The sequence below is a fragment of the Lepisosteus oculatus genome, chromosome 24 (genome assembly GCF_040954835.1).
Source record: "Lepisosteus oculatus isolate fLepOcu1 chromosome 24, fLepOcu1.hap2, whole genome shotgun sequence".
NCBI lineage: Eukaryota > Metazoa > Chordata > Actinopteri > Semionotiformes > Lepisosteidae > Lepisosteus > Lepisosteus oculatus.
The window spans coordinates 96,308-117,670 of NC_090719.1; the positions used below are offsets into that span (position 1 = coordinate 96,308).

The 21,363-nt window shown below is 46.5% G+C and overlaps 2 long non-coding RNA genes across 2 annotated transcripts; one reads left to right on the forward strand and one right to left on the reverse strand.

Moving 5' to 3' along the window:
- Nucleotides 1–13,119: 13,119 nt before the first annotated feature.
- On the forward strand, nucleotides 13,120–16,416 carry LOC138224984 (uncharacterized). Its single transcript, XR_011183512.1, has 2 exons — nucleotides 13,120–13,206; nucleotides 15,915–16,416. It is a non-coding gene; the product is annotated as an uncharacterized lncRNA (long non-coding RNA).
- An 842-nt stretch (nucleotides 16,417–17,258) lies between these two features.
- LOC138225003 (uncharacterized) lies at nucleotides 17,259–18,343 on the reverse strand. Its single transcript, XR_011183533.1, has 2 exons — nucleotides 18,246–18,343; nucleotides 17,259–17,360 (listed from the first exon to the last, which is right to left on the reverse strand). It is a non-coding gene; the product is annotated as an uncharacterized lncRNA (long non-coding RNA).
- Nucleotides 18,344–21,363: the final 3,020 nt, after the last annotated feature.

Genomic DNA, 21,363 nt, shown 5'->3' on the forward strand with positions numbered 1-21,363 from the left:
AAACCTGAGATGAGACAAACGTTGTGAGACCATTTATAAGCTTGTGACCTCAAATTAAACGGAAGTCAGACATTTTCAAAGGGGGCAACACTGCGGCACAGTGATTAGCATCGCTGCCTCATAGCACCGGGGCCCTGGGTTTGATTCCAGGGGTGCTGTCTGTGTGGAGTCTGCATGTTTGTTTGCGCTGCAGGGGACACCTCACCCCCACAGACACAAACTCACACCACAGCCCGATTTTTCCACAACACAATCAACCCGCCAGTATCAGTTTGTGTTCAGTGCTGGGGAGGTGCCTTGTCCTTGCAGAACAAAAACAAGGTGATCAGGACTGACGGCAAGATTCAGGTATTCAAGTACCCAGTAAATCCAGGGCTCAAATGGGGGAACTGTTTCACGAGCTACACAATATCCTCACACACGATGACAGAGCCTTGGAAAGCCGTGTGGAGAGTGAGGTGCTCGTACCCAGCCGGAGTTAAAAGACCACGCATTGAGCAGAGCAACTGAGCAAAAGCACACTATCGATCTACCCAACCCAGAAAAGCACACATCTCTGTGATACAGAGGCTAAGGCAACATGTGAGTAAAGGATTTTGAATCAGCAATTGTGCTGATGAGCCAGTCAGCAATTTTTCAGAAACAGCAAACAAGTCGTCAGCCTCCAGGAGCTGCAGAAGATTGTGAGATATAAAGGAGTGAAACCAGGGCAGGAGAAACTGATTCCTCGTGTAGGAAGCTGAGGAAAACGATGCACACCCTGCAGACTGAAAGGAAGACAGCACAAACTATCGGTAATGTCAGCCTAGAAGAAAGTGTAGTGCAGTGTGTTGCAACTAAGTTTTTGTTCAATATTTGTTTTGTCTGAAAGAGACTATTTTGATCAGATACATGCAATACTATTTCTTTCTCATTCTCTGTCTTTTTATGTCTTATTTGGATCACACCATAAAGTTCATAACCCAGCCAGTTGCTTTGGCTCTGAAAGCATCCCTCAGCAGGGACAGCCCTGATCCCCAAACACAGGGCTGCCCTTCCCACTGCCCGTCTGCTCTCTGCCCAGTGGAAGTAGCGTTTCTGCCCCGCAGCTGTGTGAGAGAAGATGACCTGAGAGCACTAACCCACCTCTGGAGAGGGAAGAGTCTCAGCTGGAAGGGAGGAGGAGCTGCCGGGCTGCCGCAGACAAGGCGCCACTGAAATGATAGAGAAATCTTTTAGAATCAAACGTCACCTGGCTCAGTGTTTAAGCTGTAGTACATGATCACATTATATTATTAAAACATGCAGACTGCCATTTCCATTCTGTACAAACAAAGGGTTTTCCATTGTAGAAAACACCACTGCAAATCCAAAGCGGAGTGCACTGGGACTGCAGTCCAGAGAAACCCATCATGTTACAAGAACTGGAGGCCATTTCACACCAAAACTGTACAATAGGATTCTTTCTGCACACCCAGTACTGGGGGCTGTGTCAGAGGCTCCTCACCGTTCTGTGATGATTTTAGACGTTGAATCGGGCAGGAGGCAGGCGCTCTTCGGGAGCTCTCGTCCCGTGCTATAACTCGGACCACGCGATGGCACAATTGCTTCCTACATACAAACAGAAACTTCAAACAACAAAACCCAACAAGAAATCTGTTCACACTTGGACTCCTGCTGCAGCTGAGGAGCTGTCACGCACACACCTCCTGTGTGGGTAGTGTTGGCCGTAGGACGTGTTGTTCACAGAGAGAAAAAATACACCATAGCAAGTCAGCACTCAAACAAACCAAAAGGCCAGTTTTATTGAAGTTGACGCAGCTGGCCACACAAACACTCACTGGGTCTCTTCACCAGGTATCCACACCGACAGCACCCCAGGAAACCAGACCCATGAGAACAGGGGCAGAGCATGCAGACTCCACACAGACAGCACCCCAGGAAACTGAACCCATGAGAACAGGGGCAGAGCATGCAGACTCCACACAGACAGCACCCCATGAACAGGACCCATGAGAACACAGGCAGAGCATGCAGACTCCACACAGACAGCACCCCAGGAAACTGAACCCATGAGAACGGGGCAGAGCATGCAGACTCCACACAGACAGCACCCCAGGACACCAGACCCGTGAGAACAGGGGCAGAGCATGCAGACTCCACACACAGCACCCCAGGACACCAGACCCATGAGAACGGGGCAGAGCATGCAGACTCCACACAGACAGCACCCCAGGACACCAGACCCATGAGAACAGGGGCAGAGCATGCAGACTCCACACAGACAGTACCCCAGGAAACCGAACCCATGAGAACAGGGGAAGAGCATGCAGACTCCACACAGACAGCACCCCAGGAAACCAGATCCATGAGAACAGGGGCAGAGCATGCAGACTCCACACAGACAGCACCCCAGGAACAGGACCCATGAGAACAGGGGGCAGAGCATGCAGACTCCACACAGACAGCACCCCAGGAACAGGACCCATGACAACAGGGGCAGAGCATGCAGACTCCACACAGAAAGCACCCCAGGAACAGGACCCATGACAACAGGGGCAGAGCATGCAGACTCCACACAGACAGCACCCCAGGAACAGGACCCATGACAACAGGGGCAGAGCATGCAGACTCCACACAGACAGCACCCGAGGAACAGGACCCATGAGAACAGGGGCAGAGCATGCAGACTCCATACAGACAGCACCCCAGGAAACCAGACCCATGAGAACAGGGGCAGAGCATGCAGACTCCACACAGACAGCACCCCAGGAACAGGACCCATGAGAACAGGGGCAGAGCATGCAGACTCCACACAGACAGCACCCCAGGAACCAGACCCATGAGAACAGGGGCAGAGTATGCAGACTCCATACAGACAGCACCCCAGGAAACCAGACCCATGAGAACAGGGGCAGAGCATGCAGACTCCACACACACAGCACCCCAGGACACCAGACCCATGAGAACAGGGGCAGAGCATGCAGACTCCACACAGACAGCAGCCCAGGTAACACACCCCAGCAGGAGGAGGCGCCGACGGACTCGCTCATGGTGCAGTGAGCCCAGCGGTGTGAGGCTGGTGTCCAGCGCTGATGTGTCCCTGACAGTCCTGTCCCACAGCCTGCGAGTCACCGTTTCTTCCACAAAATACTCCAGCCAGCGCTTTTTAGACTCAAGTTTCTTAAGTTTCTGTTTTTCTCGCAGATTAGATTAAAAAAGCCGCCTGTTGACCTGCTGGAGGTCAGACCCGCTCCGGCAACAACTACTGCAGCTCCGTTGCCCCGGCAACCACGTTTTATTTAACAAAGTAAAATAAACACAGGAGACAAACAAGACAAGAGAGCTCAGAAACCCACAGACACGACGGCAGTGGGTTTTGTTTCTGTGTCGAGTGGATAAACCAGGCAGGACGAGCGCTGCAAACACACTAGAGTACATATAACACAATCAGGGGTACACAAGACTCCTGCTTTTTACACAAACAGGTTCAACAGGTCAATAAAGAGCAGGTCGGCACAGCTGTCATGATGTCTCATTTACAAAGAGTCTGAAGATTTGCTCGTCTCTTCCCAGAGCAGCTTCACTCCGGAGAGCAAGGAACAGCTCCTGCCGAGTCCGTCTTGTAAGACAGACATAGAAATCCGCGACACGGTAAATACACTGACATTGTATAATTAATTCTGATGCTCAATCAAATCTGCGGAACACGTGCGGAGCGCAGTCCAGAGCACTATAAAGACTACATTTCCCACAAGCCCTGTGGCGACTTCCTTTTGACGTAATCGATTCGCGTCTTTTTATTTTTAATTATAACAACAATACATGCCGTAAAAACAAGAATACATATAACACAGAGTATAGTCAGGGGTACATACGATAATACATGTACATGTTATGGAAAAAGATTAAACAAGTAATCTTGTTTAATAGTAAACAAAAGCAGATGAGGTCCGTACATGTTTCAAATTGTCTGTACAGACGCATTTACATCCGTTTTAAAGTGTTTAAACATGGGTCTCCTCTCACAGCATTTCGTTAATTATTATGAAGTATCATATTTTTTTAAATACAAACGATATTTTCATATTACTTTCAATAGGTTTAAAATGTAGTATTATTTAACTTCTTTAAAAGTAATGTCAATATTAGTTTCCTTCTTTACGTTATCTTTCAGAGTTGCTGTCACAAACGTCACAGTTATCATGACTCGCCGCCATAGACTCGTGTATCTCTGTCGCCGCCCAGTGGACATTTCTCGAAAGTGCAGTTCTTTTTAACTTTTTATGGTAGCAATAAAAATAGATACAATACAAACAAGAGTATATTGATAGCACATCAATAATACCATCAGGGGTACATAGTATAATATATTTACACTTCTGAAAAAAAGATTAAACCAGGTTAATAAAGATAAGGGCTGATATAGTCTGTAAATACACTTTTACATCTATTTAAAATGTTCTAACGAAGCTGCCTGAGGAAAGAACTTACTGTTTTGATTACATGAATCAGAGATTGTGACTCTGCCTTTAGCTTCCCATTCCTTCCAAACAATTTCAATTTCACACCTCTGGTTGTGCCAGAGGGTCCTCAGTGGAAGAGATACCAGGGTCCCCAGCACTGCTGTCACCTCTTCTGTACTCCTCCTATGCTAACAGCTGTGTATCTACTGCTGACTCCGTGAAAGGAATCAAGACTCCAGATGATCCCACCCAAATAAAAAAAAAATTCTGGAGTGGAAGGAGGTCTCTGCTTTAGTCGGCTGGTGCCGTGAAAACAACCTCTAACTCTATATAACTCCAACTGCCTGTGTCTCAGGAAGCCCTGGTCCGTTTGTAATGGAAAACCATTGAGAGCACTAGAATGACTGATTTCCATCTTCACTCTAGGTCACTGTGCTGAACAGCACATTACTGTATTCTGCATATGATATGTCTGTTATTTACACCTTTTCTTTCTCACTTTGTCTCTCTGTCCGTTTGGATCAGGTATTTGGAGAGCACCACCACACCAGCCAAACTACCCAAACAGTTGCTTAGGCACTCAAGTGGACTTGATCAAATTAAACTTTCCAACCTAAACAGGAAAATGACAGTTTAAATGGATTCTGCTGCCTTATTAATCATATTTCTCTTCTAAATTCTTTTAAAATAAAAACAAATATTTCTGACATGATACACACAAATAGCTATTTTTATACTTTCAGGTTATATTTCAATCTTATAAATGAAGCATTTCTTTCCTGCGGTTTGAGGTTGTTAAAGAGAAAGACCCCATACTATCACAACCCCCTTTACAGGCTGGTGAAAGAGGTGAAATGAGGTAGCGGAGGTGTAATTGAGTCGGACAGCAAACTGTCACCTGCTGCTTGCCAGGACAGGAATCTTACAAAGGTCCACTCCTCCCAGGAGGGTCACAGTAACAATGATGATGAGTAACACGAATGATTACAGTTCAGGGCCCCGGCACTGCCACCCACTAAAATAAACATGACAAACAAGAGAACCCACAAGACAGTCATGGAAATCCATGACACGATAAACACGCTGAAATGGTACAATATAATTAATTCTGATGTTCAATCAAATCACCGAAACACGTGGGCAGTGCGGGCCAGAGAACTACAGAAACTACATTACCTATACGCCCTGTGGGCGACTTCCTTCTGACGTCATCGACTCGCGCCTTTTGAATGTTATTTTAATTTTGGGTTTATTGTATTTATTTTGTATTTTGTATCCATGTACAATACATTCATTCATTCATTCATTACTCTTGTTTGCAATGCAATGTATTCTTTGCATTCTTTGCTGTTGAAAATGCTTAAATATATTTAAAATTAAAATAACGTATTATTACGAACATTACTAACGGTATTTTAATTAAACAAACTTTCGGTGAAATTTTGCTGAATGACCACCAAGCGGCGCCATTGGCACATTATTGTAAGAATAATCATTTCTAAGAAATTTTCCAGTTTAATTCCACGGACCGGCCATCAGAGGGGCACTTTACTCGTCCTGCTGCTTCTGTTGAATTAATAATTGCTTAAATTATTGTCTGGTTAAATTGTCTGGTGGTAAGTATTTGTAATATAGGATTGCTCATGTCTGATCTGGAGCACGAGATGGAAGTTTAACATGTGTGATTCACTGAGGTGGAGGGGTGGGAAATGACTGAAAGAAGTCTTGCCATGCTGTATTATTAATAGTAGTAGCAGTATTGTCATATTAACACGAATCCTCAGACTCACTAACATCTCCAATAGAACGACAATCTCACACATCAAATATTAGAGGACCCTTCCTTTATACCTAAAAGCTTTCAGTTGTTGGACAATGAAAAGAGTGCTTGCAGGAATCTAATTACTGTTGTTATAAACTCATTACAAGCTAATTGTCTCATTTCTTTTTTTTCTTTCTTCTCTTTTCAGCAGCAAATAAACCCATTACTTGATCCCTTACATTTCAAAACGCTCTGTATCAAACCAACAAATCGTTCATAAATTTAAACCATGTTTTTGAGAAACTAGCCTTAAAATCAAAATGAATACATTCATGTGAAACACACTCAGAAACAATATCAAATGGTTTGATACAGAGTGCAGAAACAACTGAAGAGAACTACCAGAACTAAAACAACACCACACCACTCTGAACTGCGCCTCAGATACTGTGAGATGGTTAGACACTACATGCACACCCTAAAGAAGATAGGCACATACACAAACAGACAACTCTCAGACCACAAAAGGCCTGTAGCCAAGACACAGTCAACAACGCTTGACCCAACTGGAGCTCAGACCTGCAGCAAAGCCTGCTCAAACTCCTCAACCTCGTCCTGACGGCCGGCTGTTTCCCTAAGGCCTGGAATCAAGGACTGATCACGCCCGTCTGTAAGAATGGAGACAGACTCGACCCCAACAGGTACCAGGGCTTCAGTCTTGAATATCTGATAACCGGCCCTCCTTACTGAGCACAATGTCCTGCATTAGAGTCAGACTGGCTTCCTACCAAACCGCCACACATCCCATCACATTCACACCTGGGCTCTGATGGCCCATCTGGACCCAGAACAGCAGAGCCTGGCACTGCTGGAGCAGCACTGTCAGACCCGGGCACTGCCAGCCCATCTGGACCCAGAACAGCAGAGCCTGGCACTACTGGAGCAGCACTGTCAGACCTGGTCACTGCCAGCCCATCTGGACCCAGAACAGCAGAGCCTGGCACTGCTGGAGCAGGACTGTCACATCTGGGCACTGCCAGCCAAACTGGACCCAGAACAGCAGAGCCTGGCACTGCTGGGGCAGTACTGTCACACCTGGGCACTGCCAGCCCATCTGGACCCAGAACAGCAGAGCCTGGCACTGCTGGAGCAGGACTGTCAGACCTGGGCACTGCCAGCCCATCTGGACCCAGAACAGCAGAGCCTGGCACTGCTGGAGCAGGACTGTCACACCTGGGCACTGCCAGTCAATCTGGACAAGACCAGAGTTATGGTTTTCCAGGAGAAAGCCAGACCTCAGGGAAACGGGTACAAATTCACACTGAACAACAACACATTGGAGCACACATCCAGCTACACATATCTCGGTCTCACCATCAGCTCTTCTGGGAGTTTTGACCTGGCAGTGAAGGCACTGAGGGAGAAGGCACTCAGGGCTTTCTACGCAATAAGAAGGAGGCTCTTCAATGTCAACCCACCAACAAGAATTTGGCTCCAAATATCTGAAAGTGTAATCCAACCCATTGCCCTATACGGCAGTGAAGTGTGGGGTCCCCTCACAGACCAGGAGTACACTCTGTAGAAACTCCTCCTTGCGCAGAGAAAAACAGCTAACAGCGAGTGCAGGGCTGAATAAGGCCAGTACCCACTATTGGTAAACATACAGAACAGAGTAATCAAACACTTGTTACACCTGAGAAACAGAGGCCACAATTCATACCACCACTAGGCCCTGCTGATCCCAGAGTACAGCTGGTCTTGACACCAGTCAGTCTCAGGACAGCACAGCTGCAGCAACACCAATCACAATCATCCAAATGCGGAGGGGACTGCAGTCCAGAGAAACCCAGCATTTGACAAGGACTGGAGGCCATTTCGCACCACAACTGTAGAACAGGATTCTTTCTGCACACCCAGTACTGGGGGCTGTGTCGGAGGCTCCTCACCAGAAGAGACTTGCATTCCTGTTGGCTCCTCTCGTTCTGTGATGATTTTAGACGTCGCATCGGGCAGGAGGCAGGCGCTCCTCGGGAGCTCTCGTCCCGTGCTATAACTCGGACCACGTGTTGGCACAATTGCTTCCTACATCGAAACAGAAACTTCAAACAACAAACCCCAACAAGAAATCTGTGCACACTTGGACTCCTGCTGCAGCTGAGGAGCTGTCACGCACACACCTCCTGTGTGGGTAGTGTTGGCCGTAAGACGTGTTGTTCACAGAGAGAAAAAATACACCATAGCAAGTCAGCACTCAAACAAACCAAAAGGCCAGTTTTATTGAAGTTGACGCAGCTGGCCACACAAACAATTCAATTCAATTCAAGGTGCTTTATTAGCATGACCGATAGGTACAATCAGTGTTGCCAAAGCAAATAAAAATAATAAAATTAACATAGAACAAAACAAAAAATAGAAGTAAAATAAAATCTACAGACATGTTACAGACATTTACAACAAAGACATATTATATAATATCGACATATACTGTATTCGGCTGGAGCATTATTGGGAGACAGACTCACTGTTCCTCAGGCTGTTCCTCACAAACACTCACTGCGTCTCTTCACCAGGTCTCAGAAACAAAATAAAGGAACAATCTTTTTATCATATCCACTCGCACCTTGCTCTCATTTCCAGACTCCTAACTTACCACTCCCAACAAACCCCAGTGCTCGCAACACCCTTTAAATAGGATTTGGCCCGTACCACTATGGATACAATAGGTGTAAAACAGAAAATTCACAAGACAAACAACACATAGCACAGCAGTCCGGACTACTTGGACACACAATTACATGAAACCCTTAACAATTCACAGGACAGACATTCATCAGATCTTCTATACCTAGTTGCCATTTTTCGCAATAACATTAGGCTCCGATAACCTCCCCTCTCAGCATTCCAGCAATGTTATGTTCCTCTAGCTAAGCTTCAGGCATATAACCAGTCTCCTATCTGTTTGCAACCTTTTGACCTTTCTGAGGACCCCTCAGAACAAATAGACACTGGCTTCTCCTCTCATGCAGTGCTGTTAAGACTTAAGCTAGTGGCATCCTACACTATGCTTTGTTCCTTTAGGGCCATTTCTCTAAAAATAGTGTTCTCTACCTTTTGATTCCCCTCCTGTCCACAGCTAGAACAACTGTTTGCTAACAAAGACTGTTTATCTGTCTGGAAAGGTCTCCAAACTGTTACCAATTCCAAAAGAAAATCCCCTCAGATACATCTTGATCACTCTCTACCAGATAACACATTTTACAGCAGGTCTGAAACACAAAGGATCTCCAACGACCTTGTCCATGGCAGTCTCGCAACTCCTCCAAATAATTCACATCCTGGGGATGAGCTATTGTCCCCCACTCAACTGGAGTGCCACACCCACTCACACTCAATCTCTCACGAAGACTTGACGCCGTTTACAAGTCTTGAGAATGCCCTGTGAAGCAAAGAACAGGATGTGTTAAGGCTATTCAAAAAGCAAAACTGTAAAAAGGCAGCAGGACCTGACTGTGTATCTCCAGCCACACTACAGCCCTGTGCTGGCCAACTCGCTCCAATCTTTACAGACGTTTTTAAGCAATCATTGTCCCAGTGCACAGTGCCAGACTGCTTCAAATCTTCTGTTATTGTTCCTGTTCCAAAAAAGGACACAAGAACCTGCCTTAATGCCTACAGACCCGTCGCACTAACGTCAGAACTGGCGCGTCTTCCCAACACGTTCGTGTCACAGTGAGGTGACCCCTCAAACAAGAATTATTTCCTGCCTCATATATGACTACGGCACCTAGCAATGCAAACAGGGTGCTAGGGCCCCTCTCCATTACCACAGGTTCTGTTGATCTCCCAGATCCACCAATGCCCACACAGACCAGCGACAAGCATGTGTATCGTATAAGTGACCTTTTTATTTTCTATCCATATTCACCATCAGCCAAAGACACAACGAAAACAGCAGCAACAAAAGGTCCTTCCAAGGGTCATAATGAATCCAGAGGGACGGCAGTCTTTTCTGTCAAGTACCGAAGAGTGGCCACTCGAACGATTCTTCTTCGTACCTGTAAAGTCTTTGATGGCCCCAGTGAACGAGAGGCCGGTCCCATTTCCCCAGACTCCGTTCAGGTTCCACTAGAAATCCTCCCGCGAACTGTATTCCATTCCCCTCAGTTTGGAGCGGCTAGCCGGGCCGGTTTCTCGCTCCTTGCCTTCAGGTATTAAAAGTCTCTGTACAGTACCTCTGATCCGATGCCACTGTCTCCCGTGGTCGTCAATCGGTCCTTGCCTCCGCGAACTCGCGCTCCGCAGCTTCCCTTGTGCTGCCTGTGTCGTCTCCCAGGTCTGGTGGGAATCGGGAGCCCGCTCCGTTCCGGCTCAGATGGTTTTATTCCTCCCCTCAGCCCATCTCCCTCAGGGGGTTTTCCACTGTCCCTGTCAGAAAGGGGCTTGCCCAGTATTTTACCAGGAGGAAGCTCGTGTGGCTGAAGAGTGTGAGAGTGCCGAGCTTAGGTGTTATGGGCCCTTATCACTTCTTTGTTCACTCTCCAGGTCGGAGAAACCTGAAAAGAGACAAACGTTGTGAGACCATTTATAAGCTCGGTGACCTCGAATTAAACAGAACAATAGCAACACTGTTCTACAAACCTTTCATTGAAAGGGTTTTCAAACACTGTCCCACTTGCTGGTTTGGCAACATCAGTAGCTGGAATTGAATATGCAGCCATTAGTCTGCCTGGCAAAAAACAACCGGTCTCTCCAGTGGTCTGCATACAAGTGAACACACAAACCCCATACTATTAAAACCCCCTTTAGGGCACACTCACACCACAACACAATCAACCCGACAGACTCACCAACACTGGACTGCAGAAGCGGCAGGAAACCCTTGAGAACATGAGCAGAGCATGCAAACTCCACACAGACAGCACTCCAGGAAACCAGACACATGAGAACATGTGCAGAGCATGTGCGCCGTCTCTCAGCCTTTCACCTCCACATGCAGATCAGGACGCGACCGGAGACCGGAGACTCCTCACTCCTGCAGGAGGAGGCGCCGACGGACTCGCTCAGCCCAGCGCTTACATTTCCCCGACAGTCCTGTCCTACAGCCTGCGACTCACCGCTTCTTCCTTTTCTTCTGCGAAATGTCCACAAAATACTCCAGCCAGCGCCGTTTAGACTAAAGTTTCGGCTTTGCCAGCTGTCTCCCTCCCGGAGGTCAGATCGAAACAACTTCTGCAGCACCGTTTCCCCAGCAACCACGTTTTATTTAACAAAGTAAAATAAACACAGGAGAAAAGTTTGCAAACATGCAGGCAGGATGAGCGCTGCAGACACATGCTGCTGCCCGGGTCCGTCTTGTGAAATAAACAGAATTTTGCACCCCAGGAACTAGACCCACGAGAACATAAGGAGAGCATGCAAACTCCACACACACAGCACCCCAGAAAACTGGAGCCACGAGAACATGAGCAGAGCATGCAAACTCCACACACACAGCACCCCAGGAACTAAATCCAGGCTCCCAGCGCTGCCACCCACTGCGCCGCCGTCTCTCACCTCCACTTGCAGATCAGGACGCGACCGGAGACCGGAGACTCCTCACTCCTGCAGCAACACACCCCAGCAGGAGGAGGCGCCGACGGACTCGCTCATGGTGCAGTGAGCCCAGCGGTGTGAGGCTGGTGTCCAGCGCTGATATTTACCGACAGCCTGCGACTCACCGTTTCTTCCTTTTCTTCTGCATAATGTCCACAAAATACTCCAGCCAGCGCTTTTTAGACTAACGTTTCTGCTTTGCTCGCTGATTAGATTACAAAAGCCGACTGTTTACCTCCTAGAGGTCAGCTCGCACCAACTTCTGCAGCACCGTTTCCCCGGCAACCACGTTTTATTGACAAAGTAAAATAAACACAGGAGAAAAGTTTGCAAACAAGACGGGAGCTAAGAAACACGAGGACAGTGGGTTTGCTTTATGTGCCGGGTCGATTAACCAGCGCTGCAGACACGTGAAATACAAGAAAACATACACACAAGGGAACACATAAGAGAGACAAAGAAATACAAGACACGATAAATACGCTGAAATTGTATTAATATAATTCATTCTAATGTTCAATGAAATCAGCGAAACACATGGGCAGGGCAGCCCAGTAAACTACAGAGACTACATTACCCATAAGCCCTGTGGGCGACACCATTTTGACGTCATCGACTCATACTTTTGTATTTTTTATGAGACCAAAAACTACAAGAAAACGTAACGTAGCAGTCGTATTGTCAGGATACATGCAATAATACATGTACATTTTATGGAAAAAAAGATTCAACAAGGTAAATGCAGATAAGGCCCGTCCATGCTTCAACGTTCTTACAACACAGAAACAGACACATTTCAGAAAGACATTCTGAAATAAAATGTCTTTACATCCGTCTTAAACTGTTCAAACACGGTCTCCTCTCACACCATTCCCTTAATAATTATGTTGCGCAAGTATAATAATGTTTAAAAATACAAACGATATTTTCATCTTCCTTTTCAATGGGATTAAAATGTAACAAATTTATTTCTTTCCGATTTCAAGTCTTTCCGATAGCGCTTTGAGACTCAGCTCCGTGGACTCGTGTATCTCTGTCGCCACCCAGTGGACATTTCTCGGAAGTGTCACCGCCCGCCGGAATTCGGAAAAGTCCCGGGACTGAAGCTGTGTGACTAGACAAGAGCCTGTCTCCCGCCTCCTGCTGAAATCTCAGCGCCGATTGGACAAAAGCTGCTCACAGTCCGGATCCAGTGGAAGGCCGATCCACTCCGGGTTTTACGTAGCCGGCAGTCCGGATCCAGTGGAAGGCCGATCCACTCCGGGTTTTCCGTAGCCGGCAGTCCGGATCCAGTGGAAGGCCGATCCACTCCGGGTTTTCCGTAGCCGGAAGTCCGGATCCTTTACGATGCACGCCAGACTACGTTACAGATCACCGGAGTACATTACACAGGCAAATAAAGATAAGGTACGCACAGCTTTCATGTTGTGATACTTAGACATGGTTTGGAGACGTTCCCTCGTGTGTATTTTGAATTATTCAAATGCGTGTCGCTTCAATTTGGAAGCGCATCATTTCAGTGCATGAGCTTACCCGTTATATTGGGCGAGATTTCACACGGATAATCAAACAAGAACGAGTTTGCCCTGGAATCCATTCCACTGCCCAACCTGAAAGTCAGAGCATGAGAACGGACGGATTGTATGGCGATTGTGGTGTTGCTCGACCACATCAATTAGGCGAGAAGTACAATCTGCTACTACGACATACGGTCTAATTATTCAATTTTCGATTATTTCTCATCTTAAGGCTATTTATACATCTAATAACGAGCAAGTATAATGATTAAGCCAATGATACATTATATTTTAGATTCGGTTCAGCAGTATTGAGCAGTAAAATAACATCAATTTGTCTACAGGAAATGTCAGAATTAGAAGCCTTCTTTACACCATTTTGCCGATCTGTTCAGAGTGTTTTAACAACAGAACAAAACAAAAACAAACGTAAGGTTTCTGGGCTGCTTTGAGAAAGACAATTATCATCTATATTACTTTTAAATCTATGCACACTGTGTATCTTTATCGGGTCGATTCAATGTACAATTTTGTACTGACGCCTTAACCTTATTATTCATACAAAATCTGTTTGACAATAGTCATGTTTGATTCCACTCACTTTCCCCAAAGAGGTGCTCCAAAATAGTTTGACAAGATATTGTGAGATTGCGACAGGGATCTGAAGTATTTATTAGTACAAGTATAACTAAATTGTTTTCCTTGTAGTCTAATAAAGGTTGTAAATTCTTCCATAGTTTCTGATGGTATACTGTTAGTTTCTTAAAAGCATCAATACCTCTCTAGGAGTAGCTCTGGTTACGACGGATTGTTATCAGACGTATCACAAACATTATATCTATTCATAAAATCTGCTTGATTCTACATTTCATCATCCACACCAGTTAATTTGTTGACCCCGCTTATACTATTTTAAACCCAGTTTTCAAAGCACAGGTTTATTTTTTCTCTGTATTCTAGATGATGTATCTATGGGAGGTATGTTTATCTATAAGAGACCACGTGATGAGAACTTCTTCATGGAAGCTGGCAAGTTTCAGGGGGGTTTCCAGCATCCAAATGACATTCAAGTAAAAAGTCTATACCCGCTAGTTCCTGAATGATTAAATTAGGGAAACATACACCACCTACTTTGCTTAATTTTGTAAATAGTACTCTGTCGGTATCGGTATTAGATGCTCTAAACCCTGTAGCATTTAGGCCTCCTTCTGCCCGTGTTTGACAAATAACAACCATGAATAAAGTTTTTTTTTTATTTAACTAAGGTAGAGAACATCAAATCACAAAATCACCTTTTTGAAAATCTTAATACCAAGATATTTAATCACATCTTTTACATGTATATAACGTACGGAGCAGACACTTTTCAACAGCCACCAGTTCACTTTTCTGATATGTAAAGAAAGACCAGATACAGAGGAAATGACTTGTAAACGCATTTAATTGCTTTGTCCACCTCTGTGTGCTTTCTCAGAGAGAGAGTTGTATCCTCAGCCAATTGGGAACACCTGTAATCTCTTTATCCTGTACTTGAATACCCTGAAACTATTTGTTATAGGGGTGTAAGCAGTGGGAAGAGGAGTGGGCTCGTGTCGAATTGCCTTACCCGTTCCCAATCTGCAGGAGGTCCCACGACGGCAGGTAGCTGCTCCAGTCGCTGGAGCTCAGTTCGCTGTCGAGGGAGGACGAGGGCTCTGGCTCGGGGGAATCATGGCTCCACAGCTCCTACCTGTTGCAGAGTGTTTCTGCCCTGCCGATGGCCTCTGTGTTTTAGAAGGATCTGTCTCTTTTCGCTTGCTTACACCACAGGTTTCATCGACGATAGTGTGCATCCTGAAGCAGTGAGTTATCGGTCTTATTTCTACTGAGAAACAGTTCAAGCACTCACAAAACAATAACCAGGAGACGGTGTATGAAAAAGAATTGTAAGACTTGCAGAGTAGATTTGAATAGACAGTAGACGTCACACTGCGTGCTTGAATATCAGAGATTCAATTCATTCTTTCCTGTAGGTTAACTTCCTGTTTGACATTGTTCCGCTGTCACTTCTTCACAAACTCATAACTCGCCGTGTTCAATTTTGTGTTGAGTTACAGGAACCTCAGCATCAGATGAAATCCTCTTCAGCGCCCCAGGGAGACTGGGGGACTTGCCAGATTTTCAGCTTTATCACTGGGTCCTTCGGCTCAGGGCTGTTGAGCAAAGTGCTCCCCTCTGCTGGAGAGCCACAGGGGCACTACAGAGCGGCCTCGTGTTCCCTGCTCCTGCCCGTGCCTGTGGACGGCCAGTGTGACCGCGCGCGAGACAAAGTAGTGCATTCGTGGTGTAAATACAGAATGTTCACTAGCTGACTGAGGAAAGTTACAGAGACGGGAGTATACGTTCTGAAATAATGTGAACCACTGTTACTACACACAGACAGACTACTTAAAAATCATGTGGCTTTTTAAGGTCGTTTTGTCTGCCTAAAGTACGTTAGATTTGTCACAGCAAAGAGTTTGAATACTTACAGAATGCAGCAGCTAGAATTGTTACTTGGAGCAGAAAGAATGACCACATAACCCCCATACTTCTCTCTCTTCATTGGCTTCCTCTCAGGTACAGGGCGGACTTCAAACTCCTTCTACTTACTTACAAGGCTCTCAGAGGTCAGGCACCTGTCCTGCCTCGCAGGGATGCTGCAGAGGAGAAATACTGTCTGTCATGGGCTGGGCACCATGTGAGTTGAATGCTGCATCAGTGCCATGGATCCAAGAGGGGCATCATGGATACAGCTGTCGTTTGGGAGGATTCTGCTGGTCTGCAGAGACCTGCATGGGGTACTGACATACAGATAACGTGATGGATGGATGGATTAATACCCGCATTCATTTCTTTCTTTTTTTTTAATGATATAATGTTAGCAGGCCCAAAGGGGTTGGGCAGCCAGTTGACCTTGGACCCCTAGAGGATTTTATTCTCCTTACTGAGTCTTTGGTTCCTTTCCTCCATTGTCTTCAGTTCTGTATTCACAAAATGTATATTTACCTGCATTGTTAAGCGCCTTGGGGCAACCTTGTTGTGAAAGGCGCTATATGAAAATAAATTGAATTGAATGGAATGACAGAGTCACGGCTTTTCCAGTTTCCTCTCCTATTATCTTCTTTATCTGCACTCTAAAACACAGTGAAACCTTGAACCTTTCAACTGGACCACTGCCGTTCTACATCACAATGACTCTAACTAGGACGGAGACTTGAATGGGATGAAAAAGGAAAAGGCATTATTTGCAGGAAGAAATTAAACTGTTCCACCTGATCACTTGCTTAACAAAGTGATTCACTGGAGTGGAGGCGGTGAAAGCTTTGTGAATCAACTTACAAAAGGAAACATGTAAGAAACGTGGCTCCCATATTTAACCCTTGAAAAATCTATGAGTGTTATGTGGAGGTGAAAGTATTGTTCAATTATTCTAATAAAGCTCACTCAACTAAGACCCAGAAAAGTACCTCTCACCTAAGAGGAAATACTAACAAGTAGGATGTTCAAATGAAAAGCATTAAAAAGTGAATGATCTTCAGTAGCTGAAATGATTATTGAGCTCTGGGTCACAGTGCTCCTGAAAAAAAATCAAATTTCAGCAGACACCCAAGGACAGCAGGTGAGCACCATGCTGAGCCAGTGTATAAGTGTATGAATCACAGTTTCAAGGAGCTTTTTTCAGTTTCGTTCCACTGATCGGCCAACACGGGGGGAACTTCAGTCTTACTCGCCCTATTGCATTAAGAAACTGTACAACATTCTCCAATAAGAACTTGCGACCTCACCTAACGAAAAGCAATTTGCGTAGCAGGGAAAGACTGGACTCCCACTGGGGATTTTTGTTTTTCATCCCGATGGTGATGTGCACTATATAGAACGTTGCTGGACCCTCCTCGGGAAGCGTGCAGAGATCACATTAGATGTGTTGCTCAAGCTCTTTATTGTCACGTACAGTAAACCCAGCAGTGTGGTCAGTGCGGGATGTGTTCTGTCCTGACGGCAGGGTCAGCAGCCAGAGGAGACCTGAAACACAAGACGGAGAGGTAAGACATTGATTCCGACAGAGAGAGCTTTCACACCGGATTACTGACAAGAGGAGCAATAAGAGAAGAGTTGTAAAGACACGCCGAAGAGAATATTCTCATCTAAGAGGAAATATTAACAAGTAGGATGTTAAAATGAAAAGCATTAAAAACTGCATGATCTTCAGTAGTGAAATGATTACTGAGCTCTGGGTCACGGACAGCAGGGGAGTGAATGAGTTGTTTATTTTGTTTCCTGTGAATTATGTAGAATTCACAACGTGTTCCAATTGTACAGGAAAACCATTGAGAGCAGATTCACTTCTTCTGCACCAGAATGAATGATTTCCATCTTCACTCTAGGGTACTGTACTTTACAGCACTGTATTGTATTCTGCATATATGTCTGTTATGTACACATTTTCTTTCTCACTTTGTCTCTCTGTCCATTTGTATCAGTTTGTTGGAGAGCACCATCACACCAGCATCACAACATTTATTCTACTGCCTTATTAAGCAAATGTCTCTACTAAATTCTTTTTATATATAAAACATTTTTTGACATGATATACACAAATGGCTAATTATACTTTCTGATTATATTTCCATCTTAGAAATGAAGCATTTCTCTCCTGCAGTTTGAGGTTGTTAAATAGAAAACTGGATCACTCCAGGGCCGAATCTTCTCCCTCTCTTACACTCGTTCACGAATGATCACAAGAGCAAACACATAGACTGGCTTCTCACAAAGTGTGTCGATGACACAGTCCCGGTCAGCTTACTAAAGGACCCAGAAAATCACCACGGGCCAGTCTGAACAGTTTCACGGAATAGTCTGTTGACTTCTCTTTGATGTTTCATGTTACAAGAGCAAAACAATACTCACTGATTTGAGGATAATTGCGCCATCCCTCCAGCCTACTGAAATGAACCGTCAGACTGCAGAAGCTGTCAGTGACTACAGGTCCTTGGGCCTGGTCAGAGAAACCTGAGATGAGACAAACGTTGTGAGACCATTTATAAGCTTGTGACCTCAAATTAAACGGAAGTCAGACATTTTCAAAGGGGGCAACACTGCGGCACAGTGATTAGCATCGCTGCCTCATAGCACCGGGGCCCTGGGTTTGATTCCAGGGGTGCTGTCTGTGTGGAGTCTGCATGTTTGTTTGCGCTGCAGGGGACACCTCACCCCCACAGACACAAACTCACACCACAGCCCGATTTTTCCACAACACAATCAACCCGCCAGTATCAGTTTGTGTTCAGTGCTGGGGAGGTGCCTTGTCCTTGCAGAACAAAAACAAGGTGATCAGGACTGACGGCAAGATTCAGGTATTCAAGTACCCAGTAAATCCAGGGCTCAAATGGGGGAACTGTTTCACGAGCTACACAATATCCTCACACACGATGACAGAGCCTTGGAAAGCCGTGTGGAGAGTGAGGTGCTCGTACCCAGCCGGAGTTAAAAGACCACGCATTGAGCAGAGCAACTGAGCAAAAGCACACTATCGATCTACCCAACCCAGAAAAGCACACATCTCTGTGATACAGAGGCTAAGGCAACATGTGAGTAAAGGATTTTGAATCAGCAATTGTGCTGATGAGCCAGTCAGCAATTTTTCAGAAACAGCAAACAAGTCGTCAGCCTCCAGGAGCTGCAGAAGATTGTGAGATATAAAGGAGTGAAACCAGGGCAGGAGAAACTGATTCCTCGTGTAGGAAGCTGAGGAAAACGATGCACACCCTGCAGACTGAAAGGAAGACAGCACAAACTATCGGTAATGTCAGCCTAGAAGAAAGTGTAGTGCAGTGTGTTGCAACTAAGTTTTTGTTCAATATTTGTTTTGTCTGAAAGAGACTATTTTGATCAGATACATGCAATACTATTTCTTTCTCATTCTCTGTCTTTTTATGTCTTATTTGGATCACACCATAAAGTTCATAACCCAGCCAGTTGCTTTGGCTCTGAAAGCATCCCTCAGCAGGGACAGCCCTGATCCCCAAACACAGGGCTGCCCTTCCCACTGCCCGTCTGCTCTCTGCCCAGTGGAAGTAGCGTTTCTGCCCCGCAGCTGTGTGAGAGAAGATGACCTGAGAGCACTAACCCACCTCTGGAGAGGGAAGAGTCTCAGCTGGAAGGGAGGAGGAGCTGCCGGGCTGCCGCAGACAAGGCGCCACTGAAATGATAGAGAAATCTTTTAGAATCAAACGTCACCTGGCTCAGTGTTTAAGCTGTAGTACATGATCACATTATATTATTAAAACATGCAGACTGCCATTTCCATTCTGTACAAACAAAGGGTTTTCCATTGTAGAAAACACCACTGCAAATCCAAAGCGGAGTGCACTGGGACTGCAGTCCAGAGAAACCCATCATGTTACAAGAACTGGAGGCCATTTCACACCAAAACTGTACAATAGGATTCTTTCTGCACACCCAGTACTGGGGGCTGTGTCAGAGGCTCCTCACCGTTCTGTGATGATTTTAGACGTTGAATCGGGCAGGAGGCAGGCGCTCTTCGGGAGCTCTCGTCCCGTGCTATAACTCGGACCACGCGATGGCACAATTGCTTCCTACATACAAACAGAAACTTCAAACAACAAAACCCAACAAGAAATCTGTTCACACTTGGACTCCTGCTGCAGCTGAGGAGCTGTCACGCACACACCTCCTGTGTGGGTAGTGTTGGCCGTAGGACGTGTTGTTCACAGAGAGAAAAAATACACCATAGCAAGTCAGCACTCAAACAAACCAAAAGGCCAGTTTTATTGAAGTTGACGCAGCTGGCCACACAAACACTCACTGGGTCTCTTCACCAGGTATCCACACCGACAGCACCCCAGGAAACCAGACCCATGAGAACAGGGGCAGAGCATGCAGACTCCACACAGACAGCACCCCAGGAAACTGAACCCATGAGAACAGGGGCAGAGCATGCAGACTCCACACAGACAGCACCCCATGAACAGGACCCATGAGAACACAGGCAGAGCATGCAGACTCCACACAGACAGCACCCCAGGAAACTGAACCCATGAGAACGGGGCAGAGCATGCAGACTCCACACAGACAGCACCCCAGGACACCAGACCCGTGAGAACAGGGGCAGAGCATGCAGACTCCACACACAGCACCCCAGGACACCAGACCCATGAGAACGGGGCAGAGCATGCAGACTCCACACAGACAGCACCCCAGGACACCAGACCCATGAGAACAGGGGCAGAGCATGCAGACTCCACACAGACAGTACCCCAGGAAACCGAACCCATGAGAACAGGGGAAGAGCATGCAGACTCCACACAGACAGCACCCCAGGAAACCAGATCCATGAGAACAGGGGCAGAGCATGCAGACTCCACACAGACAGCACCCCAGGAACAGGACCCATGAGAACAGGGGGCAGAGCATGCAGACTCCACACAGACAGCACCCCAGGAACAGGACCCATGACAACAGGGGCAGAGCATGCAGACTCCACACAGAAAGCACCCCAGGAACAGGACCCATGACAACAGGGGCAGAGCATGCAGACTCCACACAGACAGCACCCCAGGAACAGGACCCATGACAACAGGGGCAGAGCATGCAGACTCCACACAGACAGCACCCCAGGAACAGGACCCATGAGAACAGGGGCAGAGCATGCAGACTCCATACAGACAGCACCCCAGGAAACCAGACCCATGAGAACAGGGGCAGAGCATGCAGACTCCACACAGACAGCACCCCAGGAACAGGACCCATGAGAACAGGGGCAGAGCATGCAGACTCCACACAGACAGCACCCCAGGAACCAGACCCATGAGAACAGGGGCAGAGTATGCAGACTCCATACAGACAGCACCCCAGGAAACCAGACCCATGAGAACAGGGGCAGAGCATGCAGACTCCACACACACAGCACCCCAGGACACCAGACCCATGAGAACAGGGGCAGAGCATGCAGACTCCACACAGACAGCAGCCCAGGTAACACACCCCAGCAGGAGGAGGCGCCGAC